This window comes from Cydia splendana, chromosome 9, assembly GCF_910591565.1.
Source record: "Cydia splendana chromosome 9, ilCydSple1.2, whole genome shotgun sequence".
NCBI lineage: Eukaryota > Metazoa > Arthropoda > Insecta > Lepidoptera > Tortricidae > Cydia > Cydia splendana.
This window is the reverse complement of record NC_085968.1, coordinates 22,499,855-22,513,685: the sequence shown is the minus strand read 5'-3', so window position 1 is coordinate 22,513,685 and position 13,831 is coordinate 22,499,855. Positions and strand designations below refer to the sequence as shown.

General features: G+C 38.3%; 1 protein-coding gene and 1 long non-coding RNA gene across 5 annotated transcripts in view; one reads left to right on the top strand and one right to left on the bottom strand.

The window, feature by feature from the left end:
- The window catches only part of LOC134793812 (mediator of DNA damage checkpoint protein 1), a 63,612-nt gene extending 51,296 nt beyond the window's left edge, over positions 1–12,316 (bottom strand). For 2 of the 4 annotated variants that reach the window (XM_063765493.1, XM_063765496.1), the window contains exon 1: positions 12,071–12,316. The gene's annotated coding sequence lies outside the window, so the exon portion shown is untranslated. The remainder of the gene's footprint in view (positions 1–12,070) is intronic. The other 2 variants (XM_063765494.1, XM_063765495.1) reach the window with 1 other exon arrangement.
- The window catches only part of LOC134793857 (uncharacterized), a 226,440-nt gene that overhangs the window by 54,167 nt on the left and 158,442 nt on the right, over positions 1–13,831 (top strand). The gene's annotated exons all lie outside the window — the stretch shown is intronic.

The following is a 13,831-nucleotide window of genomic DNA, read 5'->3' as shown; positions in this document are numbered from 1 at the left end:
AGCAAATTACAGCAGGTAAGAAAAGAGTCCTACGCTTATCACTAGATTTGCAGAAAGTCGCAGATCGCAGCATGAATTATTGTATTGTATTATTTGGCGTGTTTCCACTTGAGACCGTCATTTATTACTCATTGGCAATAACAATAAGATTTAGTCGTGGCGTGGTGAAATTTTTGACAGCATTTGTGATTTGAGACACGTGCGGTAGGCGGTGTGTGAAACGATATTAATACCTATTGATTTCCGTCTAATAATGAATGCAAATTTTAAATATTAGGTGAACTTTTAAAAACACAATGAGTCTCGGTAGTAACTCGGACACTGAAACTACATACTAATGCCTATTCCCATCTGTGCCCGGCGGAGAGAAATAGGAATACACCATATCGAGCTATTCCTTATCATACCTTTAAAAACACCTTTTTTAGGGTTCCGTACCCAAAGGGTAAAAACGGGATCCTATTACTAAGACTCGGCTGTCCGTCTGTCTGTCACTAGGCTGTATCTCATGAACCGTGATAGCTAGGCAGTTGACATTTTCACAGATTATGTTTTGCTGTTGCCGCTATTACAACAAATACTAAAAACAGAATATTATAAATATATAAGTTGGGCTTCCATACAACAAACGTGATTTCTTTGCTGTTTTTTGCGCAATGGTACAGAACCCTTCCTGCGCGAGTCCGACTCGCACTTGGCCGGTATTTTATTTTTTACATTAAATTAGGCACAGTGAGCCATTGAAGTGTTTCGCTATCCACTATCCGGTCTGATCAGCTGAATTGTACCTGATGATTTAGTTATCACATTAAAAGCAATACGGGTATCGACCAATACAAAGACTATGCGGCAGTAAATTAAAGTAATAAAATTAGGTATAAATTAGACAAGAAACTATTATTATTTACTTCTATCTATACGGCACCCAGACTGCATTTTAATCCAGGAATATTATTAAGAATATAAAATCATGATTACATTTAAGTACTTGATTAAGAATGAGATTACTTATTCTTATTAAATTTGTTCACATCATACGTTTATTATTTCCGATCAAAATTATTGGAATAATTTTGACGGAAATAAAATCAACATGATTTTATTCTTAGGAATTCTTATTCAAATAATGATTTTATTCTTGAATGCCCAACACTGCTTACTAAGTATGTATCTATTTAATTTAATCAAAATTATTTCACCTAGGTACCAATGTTACAGATACTCAATAAATATAATAAGTATTAAAATAAGGTTATCACTGCTATAGATAATATATATATTTTCTGCTCGCTGCATTAAGCAAAACAAGGTAAATTACGACTTTTAGCTGACACAACTCACCGCATCTGAAAACGTTTAAAAGTAGTTGCTTATTATAAAATAAGCCCATAATAACTACCTATTATGTCATTTGTCAACAATGGTTAAATATCTACCACACTACCACAATCCGCTAACGCATGTATCTTTATCACAAAGTGATTTTTTTAACTATACCTACCAGTAAAATTACTAGTTAGGTTAAAATATTTCCTTAAATCAGTCTTTACTCTGTAGGTACATACCAAGTTTGAACCCGAAAATAGAAAAATAATATCTAAGTAGCATTAAAAATATAACTAAATAATAGCAGATATTGCTAGGATAGGATGGTGTTTACTTGCAGCAAGCCCTTTTCTAAAAAATCCAAACTAGAATTGCTCCGAAATGAACAAAAACAATAAGAACACACAGGTATAAAGATAAACAAAGGAATGGCCGCGCTGCGGCTGTCGCTCCAAAGTAATACTGTAATCGCTCAATAATGTTTTCAATTTTAGCTTAAGGACTCAAAGTACAATATTGTTTGAATTGACAATAAGCGAAGTTACCGACAAAAAAACATGTTTGTGCTGGAGACTTAATAGACCGCCCATGCCAACCACGGTTATTCAATAATAAGTTCAATTTAAGTGTGCGTAAAGATTACAATCGTTTGAACTGGTTCAAAACCTTATTATGAGGTAACTGAATCGACTGGGTTTTTATTTCGGTTACCGGTAACCGAGGTTAACTCGATCTGATACGGTTACCGAATCAAAGTGTTACCTTATCAGACGGTTACCGTTATGGTAGGGGTTTTTATAACCACTTTTAAAATAACCCTATTAAAAACCCCGGTTAAGGTAACCGGTTCCGGTCCCTGGTCAAAACAGAAGTAACAAGCCCAAACTTAGAAGGCAGTGCATTAATGCCCTTGCATCGTACCTACTAATGTCGTATCTAATAATCATCGAATACCAACCTCGTTTTCCAATAGTAAGTACCGTTAGTACCTAACATTCCCATAGGCCACAGTAAATTTTTATATGACTTGTTTTTTGTAACCTTTGTGCTAAATGTTGTAATATACATTCATATTATCAAACTGCACAACGGGACTTAATCGCGTATTTAAGTTTTAAGATTTACCTCCGACGTTTCGAGGACGGCGTTGTCCCCGTGGTCTCGGAGCAGACTGGCTCAAGTTGACATCAACATCTTCTAGCCGCGCGAGTTTTTCGAACTACCCGCACTTGGTCTTGTTTATCAGTTTGAACGTTTTGCGCACTAGGGATGTCACTCTGTCGACACACAACACTAACGATATTCGATTTATCGACTGTCGATATTCGTTTCCGCTTACATTTACTAATGACTGGATTCCATGTGGATGAGATCTTAAAACCCTCGTCCCGATTAAAATGCAATGTTTTTTGATTTCAATGGCTTCCCGCACTTTTCTACTGTAGAAATGGCGATCCGTGGAGAGGATTTTAGGGTTATGCAGCTCAATCCAGTGGTTTGGTCCTGACTCCAGCAAATGCTCAGCCACCGCAGACTTGTTGACCTGACGATTTTTGACAGCTGCGATATGTTCCTTAACTCTTTCTGCTATGGTGCGCTTAGTTTCTCCGATATAGGAACTACCACAACTGCAATCTATTTTATAAACGCCAGGTGACTGGAACGGAATAACGTCCTTCGGTGACCTTAGGCTCCCTGCTACTTTGGATAAAGGTGTGTACACCGTCTTTATAGAGTACTTCCCAAGTACTGTGCCAACTTTATCCGTTACCCCTTTTACATACGGCAAAAATGCCGGCTGTCTGGAGACATCAGGACGTTTCCGCGTTGCCTTTCGTCTGGGTTGCCACTTTTACCTTGTACCCGTTCCTCCTTAGTACCTCCTGAATATGCGACATCTCACTCTCTAAATATTCAGGGTCACACAGATCATGTGCTCTGTTTACTAGCGAGGTAACCACCGATTGTAAGTGACGAGGATGGTGGTGAGAAAGGGCGTTCAAATACCTGTCAGTGTGTGTAGGTTTCCTATAAACAGTATGAGTTAGGGTTCCATCCACTCGACCAATCACTTTCACGTCCAAAAACGGCAAACTGCGCTGTGATTCCAATTCATACGTGAACTTCGTCTTCGGATGAATTGAATTTAGATATCGGAGTAGTTGCTCCACCTCCTGCTTCCCACCCTTCATAATACAGAAAACATCATCCACATAGCGCTTCCACAACTTCACCGCCCAAGGCTGCAAGTTTATACTGGCTTCGATATGCTCCATCCAGATATTTGCCAAAACCGGTGCTACAGGGCTACCCATGGCTACCCCATCAATCTGGAGGTAATGCTTTCCACAATACAAAAAGTAGCTTCCTTCCAAGCAGTTCCTCAGCAACACCATTACTGACTCCGATATACCCTCATCGCTCAGTTTCCTTCTGACTACTTCTAGACATTCTTTAACGGGAACATTGGTGAAGAGCGACTCAACGTCAAAGCTCACCATTACCTCATCTGGTTCCAGCGTTATTCCCTTGAGAATATCTATAAAGTGACGAGAGTCCTTCACAAAAGACGACGTACTACCCACAAGCGGCTGCAACACCGACGCAACATGCTTTGCAAGATCGTAAGTGGGAGAAGAGATTTGACTCACGATAGGCCGCAAAGGCACATTCCTTTTATGTACTTTTGGCAATCCGTACAGTTTAGGTGGCAGTACGATCTTGGGTTTGTACAACCGATCGAACACGTCTTCTTCGAACAACTCCCTGTTGTCTTTGATGACAGCCCTAATGCGACGAGAGACCCTAGCCGTAGGGTTGTACGAAACAGGCTTGTATACGAGACTGTCATCCAGTAAGTGCCGTATTTTGCTGTCATAATCCGTTGAGTCCATCACTACAGTGGCGTTTCCCTTGTCAGCCTTAAGAACCAGGATGTCCTCATTTTCCTTTAGATCCCTAAGGGCTGATCGCTCCTCCGCAGTGATATTACTCTTTGGAAGTTTGGCTTTCCTTAGAATAACGGCAACATCCTGTCTTAACTCTTCCGCGTCGCACGACGGCACCTTGTTACGCGCTATAGCCTCCTCAACACCACAGATCACAGTCTCATACGGAACCCTCTTAGGCGTCATTGCAAAATTTAAGCCTTTTTCCAGTACGCTAACAGTTGCATTATCCAGTGTAGCACTCGATAAATTCACAACTGTGGTGGTAGTTTTGTCCCCATGATGATCACTTGTACTCACGTTTCTCCCATATCGATAAAGCAGTCTGTCATATTTCTTATCATGCACATCACTACTAGACTTAGAAATACGATCCGCTTGTTCAAAGGTTATCCGATCGAGTAAATCAAAATCATCACGTGACAACACTGCACTACACATACAATGCACCTCGTACAACTCACACTGCACTTTGTTCAAGTCTGAATAGTTGTTTCTTATTAGCAGTTTTAAAAGACGGATGCTAGCAGCCCTTAGAATATTTGCAGAAAACGGTATGTCCCTACGCGGTTTTATCCTAACACACGTAGGTAGTAAGTCCGAATCGCGACACTTAATTAAAAATAACAACGACGTTATTATTCGCACTCGTTTCCTACGCAAATATCCCAGACGTTTTATTTTATTTGCTAATTCCGGCCCGTACCGGTTTGCAAAACACTGATTTAAACTTTCACGATTATTAAACATTATCAAACTGCACAACGGGACTTAATCGCGTATTTAAGTTTTAAGATTTACCTCCGACGTTTCGAGGACGGCGTTGTCCCCGTGGTCTCGGAGCAGACTGGCTCAAGTTGACATCAACATCTTCTAGCCGCGCGAGTTTTTCGAACTACCCGCACTTGGTCTTGTTTATCAGTTAGGATTCAGGAGGTACTAAGGAGGAACGGGTACAAGGTAAAAAAGTGGCAACCCAGACGAAAGGCAACGCGGAAACGTCCTGATGTCTCCAGACAGCCGGCATTTTTGCCGTATGTAAAAGGGGTAACGGATAAAGTTGGCACAGTACTTGGGAAGTACTCTATAAAGACGGTGTACACACCTTTATCCAAAGTAGCAGGGAGCCTAAGGTCACCGAAGGACGTTATTCCGTTCCAGTCACCTGGCGTTTATAAAATAGATTGCAGTTGTGGTAGTTCCTATATCGGAGAAACTAAGCGCACCATAGCAGAAAGAGTTAAGGAACATATCGCAGCTGTCAAAAATCGTCAGGTCAACAAGTCTGCGGTGGCTGAGCATTTGCTGGAGTCAGGACCAAACCACTGGATTGAGCTGCATAACCCTAAAATCCTCTCCACGGATCGCCATTTCTACAGTAGAAAAGTGCGGGAAGCCATTGAAATCAAAAAACATTGCAATTTTAATCGGGACGAGGGTTTTAAGATCTCATCCACATGGAATCCAGTCATTAGTAAATGTAAGCGGAAACGAATATCGACAGTCGATAAATCGAATATCGTTAGTGTTGTGTGTCGACAGAGTGACATCCCTAGTGCGCAAAACGTTCAAACTGATAAACAAGACCAAGTGCGGGTAGTTCGAAAAACTCGCGCGGCTAGAAGATGTTGATGTCAACTTGAGCCAGTCTGCTCCGAGACCACGGGGACAACGCCGTCCTCGAAACGTCGGAGGTAAATCTTAAAACTTAAATACGCGATTAAGTCCCGTTGTGCAGTTTGATAATGTTTAATAATCGTGAAAGTTTAAATCAGTGTTTTACATTCATATTGACGACCGATATTAATTAGGTTCTCCTTTATCACTGAATCCATATTAAGAACCAGCACGTGCACCGGCCGAGTTGTAAATAAATACAAGCGAGCTGCGCGTGTACACGCACAGCACCTATGCAGCACCGAGCTGTGTGTGTCCGAACCTACTCGGTTCGCCCTCTCATAGGGAACACCGTTTAACACAACGTCATCACTGCACGCAACAAAGCGACGTTGCCGCTCTGCTGCGTGCAGGCGTGCACGCAGTACGCAGCCGGTTTGTCTCGTCGGAGCTGCGTTGCGTGCAAGTCACGCGTACGCGCACGTCACGCACACGTCACGCAAGCGGTGTGTCATCTCTTATGGAAATTCGTATTCTACAACGCAGCGGGACGCGTACGTGCACGTGCACGTCTACGCACACGCATCCGGTGTGGCCTGGCCTGTAATGGCTTGTATATCCCCCTCTACCAACTTCGCACATAGGCCACATAGCCAATAGACATCGGTAAATATTGCATTTGCAAATGGTTGTTGTGATACTCGTGTCTTCACAAAATTTTATATTTTAAGATTAGCCCCTAATAAAATAACCGCTAACCAGGAATAGAATAGATGTTGCACGAAAGTAACTCACTTGTTACTTTCATGGGCTCACTGATTAATTTAAATCCCATATTTCGTGTATTGGATGCCAGCCAGAAACACAAATAACAGAATTGTTACCAGCACGTAGTAGGCATATTATTACAATACATATATTGTATTCTTATTCAATGTTAATAGGTTGGAAACAATGGATGATATTATTTACTAACACTTGGCTTACGATCAGAGTTAAATATTTAGATAGGTACATATTTAAAAGACACCAACATACGAGGGGCGTTCAATAAAAAGTGAGAATGAGTATGTTATATATAACTTTTATAAAATGTTATTTTATTTTTCGACATAGTCACCTTTTAACATCATACACTTAGTATATCTTTTTTCTAAACTTAAAATTCCATTTCTAAAAAAAGTTTTATCTTGATTGCTTTAAAAATCTTGTACTGCAGCGACTACCGTGTCGTCGTCTTCAAATTTCTTGCCTCTTAGGTATTCCTTCAATCTCGGAAATAGGTAGAATAAGTCACTAGGGGCGAGGTCTGGTGAATACGGAGGATGCTTAAGGATATCGAACCCAGCATCACGTATTGCAGCCATTGCAACGGCGGACTTGTGTGCCGGTGCATTGTCCTGATGGAACAACACAATTTTCGAGAGTTTACCTCGCCGTTTTTCACGGATCTCATTGCGCAATGTTGCTATTTGTTTGGCATATAAAGTGCCCGTAATAGTGGCTCCATGCACGAGATACTCAATCATTACGACCCCTTTACCATCCCAAAAACACAGCCCATGACCTTACCGGCAGATGGGCCCACCTTGAATTTCTTCGGAGTTGGAGATGATGGCCTTTTCCAAGTCATAGACTGCAGTTTTGTTTCAGGGTCGTAATGATGGAGCCATGTTTCGTCCATTGTTATAAATCGCGCCAAAAAAAGTTCCCGGTCTTGCTGTATCAGGTCCAAAGCTTCTTGACAAATCTCGATTCTAGTTTGTTTTTGCGTGTCAGTAAGCATTCTGGGTACCCAACGCGCTGATACCTTTTTCATACCCAAGCGTTCATGTAAAATATTATGCACGCTCCCCGTTAAAATCTTTACATTTTCAGCAATAAAACGAACCGTGACAAGACGATCCGCCAAAACTAAGTTTTCGACTTTTTTCACAATTTCCTCAGTTACTGCTGTAGTAGGGCGTCCGGAGCGGGGGTCATCCATGGTCGATGTACTTCCACGTCTAAATTCGGCGCACCAACGTGCGACTGTCGAATACGGAGGAGCATTAGACCTTAAAGTGTCCCGTAAATCTAAATTGACTTGGTCCGTAGAAAAAAATTTTTGATAACGTATTATATACAAACAAGTATTTGATAACGGCGCGCAGTTCAATTTTCTCCATTTTCGCTAACGTACTCAATAGCATCGCAAAGAAATCGCCGTTATTTTAAACAATAAACAGTTAGTTTTTTTTTCATGGCAATCAGCTAGGTAGATTAGCTTTACTGGCCAGTATTTACTTTCCTAATATTTAAAGAGTTTGCATCTCATTCTCATTATATATTGAACGCCCCTCGTACATGATAAATTGCAAAGAGTTTATCAACCTCAGATCCTTTGTACAACTATACAAGCAGAGCCTCTACCATCAGTTTTAACATTGACATAACGCTCAAGTCTACGTAATTTACTTTCTGTACATCTCGCTTGCACTATTGCTCGCATATGCGAGTACGAGCGAGATAGAAAGTAAGTTACGTAGACGTGAGCGTATATGTCAATGTTAAAACTGATGGTAGAGGCTCTGCTTCAAGAAGGACTTCAAGTGGTGCCAACCCTAGTAATTGCTCGGAGCAATGCTGAGCCGAACGGAGCCGAGTTTACCCGAAGTCAGGAGTGTCTCCCCACTGGTAGTTGCACATAATTGTTTTCCTTTGTATTTTCTCGGAAACGTTCGTATTTGTCATGCTACTTCAGTCAACTTTAGTACTTTTTGTATCGAGACTGACTGAAATAGCAAAACACGTTCGTACGTTTCTGTGAAAATACGATGGAAAATAATTATGCACTACATCTGTACACAGTAGAGCCTCGATTATTCAAACACCCAATTATCTTTTTTCAGGTCTTTTATATTTTAACGTTATTGGAAAAAATGGAAAATGTGAAGGGCTTAAAATTACCACATTCATTCATTGATTAATTCCAATACTGTAACAATATAGTTTTTAATACAGTTGCTCAAAAAGTGCTACTTTACGTAGCTGTTTAGCGTGCGGAAAGTTGGTTATCTCGAACTAGTGCTTTTTACATTTCCAATTTTTTTTTATTTATACTTGTTCCAATTCACGACTACTTATTGATGAGTGTTAATATTAGTTTCCTTTAAACGTCGTAATCAGCATAAAAACCTACTGTTAATGTAAGAATGTGAAAAATATACATATTTCATATTTTAATACTTACCTCTTCATCATTATAACACGTTTATTTTTTAATATTTAATATTGAAAATTCCGTTCTTAATAAGTTGTCTGAATGGAACGGAATAGCTGCCAAACGCCCATAGATATAATATACTTAAAGACGACGTCTAAGCGAGCTGTCACTGTTACCACTTTTGTTTAGTGTACGATTAACAATGTTTTACTTATTTTTTCGCAACTGTATTAAAAAACGTCGTTCGATACACGTGCGGAAATGTCATTCTTCACTCGTCCCGAGTCTTGCCACTCGCCTGCGGCTCGTGGCAAGATATCTCGGTACTCGTGAAGTAATGACATACCTTCCGCACTAGCATCGAAATGTACTATTATAGAATTACCCAGTAACTGATCCACCAACCACCCAAATGAAGAATAAAAAAAAATCGGGCAAGTGCGAGTCGGACTCGCGCACGAAGGGTTCCGTACCATATAAAAAAAACAAAAAAAAAAGCAAAAAAAAACGGTCACCCATCCAAGTACTGACCACTCCCGACGTTGCTTAACTTTGGTCAAAAATCACGTTTGTTGTATGGGAGCCCCATTTAAATCTTTATTTTATTATGTTTTTAGTATTTGTTGTTATAGCGGCAACGGAAATACATCATCTGTGAAAATTTCAACTGTCTAGCTATCACGGTTCGTGAGATACAGCCTGGTGACAGACGGACGGACGGACGGACAGCGAAGTCTTAGTAATAGGGTCCCGTTTTACCCTTTGGGTACGGAACCCTAAAAACTATATTATTGTTTGTAAAATGTTCATATTTCCACACTGGTGTAAAAACAGATAGTAGTACGAAAATGATTTTTTAGTATTTAAGTTTTTTATTATTGTATATATATGTTAGTTTGTAAGGTATGTATCTATGGGCCTTAGTAGCCTGAAAATAAATGCTTTGATTGATTTGATTGATTGATTGATTATATAAAAATTACACCCAAGGGAGTAATGGATTGTCACTAAATACAAAATGACCGCCTGTTGCTACGTTTATTTACATTGTAACTGTTGTTGAATTTTGTTTTCTTTTGAGGCAATGTTATTTTACGGTTAGAATAATGTATTGCTTGACACCTCATTAACCGAAATTGAATTTATAATTCCAACGGAGCACATTTGCAGTACAGTCGAGGACATAAATATGTACACATTTCTTCACCTTAACCCATTGAAATAAGGTGAAAAAATGTATACATATTTATGTCCTCGACTGTACACATTTCATACCACTTAAGCCTTTGCAAGTTTGCACTATGAAGAATAATATATTTTAGGTTCAATTTTGTTTGAAAATTTTGAAATTTTGCTTGATTATTATTATTATCTAGACATGATTGTTATAATTAGTTGTTTCCTATTAAATTCATAGTACATTTTTGTTCAGTGAGACATTATTAAGTAACCATTTTCCTCAAAAATAATGTCACATTCAAAACAATAAGTTAATAATCCAGTAAATGAGGATAAAATGCAGTAAATTGAATGCAAAATTAATTTAGTTTAACTGTCAGCTCTTCAAGTTCAAGCCACTCGAGCAATTTAGATGAAATTCAGTATTAGATTAGAGCTCATACATTTGCCACTAAAATGCTGATAGTAAGTAGCAAATCAAAGAGTAAGACAAACACTAATGGAAGTGTAACCAGGTCACAATGTAAAAGCCAGGCACACTTGTCCCGCAGCCCCACATATCCATATTGACCTTACATGGTTTCCGTTAGGCTGCATTTCTACCAGAGATGTGCAAGGATGTGTAGCGAGGGATCACTTTATTTAAATCTATTGGTTCTTAACAAACACATCCTTTGGTACACATTCTCGCACATCTCTGTCATCACCTCTTAAGTGGCTCTTATATTCCATGTTATTAGTTTTTTAGTATACATCGTTTCATTTTAGAATTAGAATACTTAATTATTAGAGAAAAACAAAGTCTAGGTCTCAGGATAACCAAACTTTATCTAACTATTGTATAATTTGAAGTTCTAGGTTAGGTTCTATTTGAGGTAAATGTTTTTTAACAAAGTAGTATAAAAATAAATAAGAATAATTCATTGCAATATAGTGTAGGATCCTAATACAATTGGTTTCAACCATTTTGAGTAAGTATGCAATTCTTAATTAATTTATAAACTCAACTTAAAAAACACATTCAAAGATAGTTACTTTAAATATTTACATTAATTTTCTATACAGAATATTTATCTATGCAGGAGATTCCATCCCTGATCATGACTCCCAATCTGCTTATTACTAGATATTCTTGAAAGTTCAATGTCTGATCGGCAAACAGATAAATGAATCTTGTAAGTTGTTATCAGAACAACATTATAATCAATGTTTACATCACTATCTAATCTATTAACACATAATATCTATAAACAATATGATAAGAATTGTAAATAAATAAAGAGTAATATGTTTTTTTGATTTATATTATCATCATTATCATCAATTTATCATAGACATAGAACTTAATGTTTGAATTTGCGTATAACAAGTAGAGCACTTTCCAATTTGTTTCATAATAGAAACAGTTTAAATTCAAGTAAATTGAAAGGTTGGAATATGATATTGAATCGTAAATGATTCATGCAACTGTTTACAGCACCACGTTGAGCTGATGTCATGCATCCACCCAATAAATAAGAAACGGAGCCCCACGAATTCCAATAAACACGACGAGAGAATTAAACACGGACTCTACTTCCCAGAACTTTACACTTATTAATAAACATATGACACCAAAAAGAAGGCCACCTCATGAAAATCACTAGCAAGAAAGTTACCAAGTCCTGGAATTTAGACATTCTTATGTAATATTCAATCACTATCCATTCGTATGTATTGGACAAATATAAAAGATGAATTTGTGAAGACGTTATCATACAATAATAGATAAATAGAGCGTAAATTCGATAAATACCTTGATTTTATGTGTAATCCAATATCCAGATGAGAGTCGCAGTCCTGTTTACACACGTTTAACACTGTCATTCATGTAAAACAACACACCATCACAATGTAGCACTGCACAAATTTTCACTTATAATTATAAAATCTTGTGAAAATATCACATAATGCGCCATTTTTGCAATATATCCGAAGGACAGCGGTCGGCAATCGCTGCCATCTTTTTTGTCATATGTCTTCTAATTATAGCGCTAAAACGAACTCTGGCGTTATTTTTAGAAAACATTTCTCTTGATTCTGGTACTTCACGCCATCTATTGACCTGATTTAGAAACTTGTTAAATTTTCTACTAACAGTTTAGTTGTCGCTTAGTTAACAGATTCGCTGAAAGATGTCGCTATACATAGCAACAAAGTCGGAAAATAATAGATGTCACTAGTGATATGATTCGCTACTCGCTATAGTCCGTTTTTTTTAGCATTAGAAAGAACTTCGCAGAAGTAAGCTTGTGGTTCCAAATCCGGCACTTTTAGCAGTAATAATTTGAAGTAAATTATATGTATTGACCATGCTACATTAGATAATTAAGTAATTATTAACAATTAAAGAGCCTGATAAAAACTGCACGCTTGCTTCTATGGAGTTCTTTCTAATGCTAAAAAAAACGAACTATACGTCGCTACACTGGGTAAACTATCCAATGATTGGCAATTAAAATACATTTTTTTTGTAGGAAAGTACGTGTTCACTGCGGCCTTAAAATAAAATGGTGGGGTGTGGAGTAGGTATAAGCAATACTACGTATAATATAATTATATTTTCAAATACGTTTTCCTCCCTCAGTATTACACCGGTCACCCGTCACCGGCACCGTACTTTAGGACATAGCTGAAGGTAACGTATAAGTACTATTATAACACTAACGTATCGTATAAGTACTAGAGTAACACTTATTTAACACCTACTTAGTACATTGCATAGGTAAACCTATTACATGTTCCGTTATCCAGAGATTGTAAAATGGTGTTGAATGGACTCGTTCGTTACGTTGACCTGCAGTCCGAAATCCGGTTGACGTCATTTCTTTCAGACGTATCCTTTTACTTTCTGTTCTTAGACCCGCAGCTTCTATATACAGCTAGCTATACCTTTATGTAAAGTTTAAACATTTGTTATGCATTTCAGCACTGTATCGACTGTATCTATGTACACTAAAGTGGCTAACAATGTAGTTATGTAACTTCAGCAAACCTAATAATACACTAACCTTTTGACTGGAACATTAAACAATGACAAGCAAAAAGCGAAATTTGCTATAAACCGTTTAATGATAATAACAGAGACAAGTAGATAATAAAGATTGTCAATATCCCTCAGTCACTTTTTTAATTTGCCCTGCGATTTAAATTTTGGAAGGTTTTTAAACGACTCCCTCCTGCAGTGCGTTCCTGGTCCTTTTGCTCTAATTTATCCTTTTTACTGATTCTTTTTACATCCAGATCCAGGCGTACATTGCAGTAGCTATCAGATGTACAGTACAGTACAGTGCTCAAAAATATCTGAACACGCATTGTGAGGGGCTCTGATATATCTAATCGCGACTCTAACCTATAGGTACGTCCAGCTAAATATGTACCCTACGAAATTATATAAAACACCATGTGCGCATTATCCAAACCAATCCAAACGAAAGGGAATTAACCCCTAGCCGCCTCGAGGTGTATAAAAAGTAAAAAAGCGGCCAAGTGCGAGTCGGACTCGCCCATGAAGGGT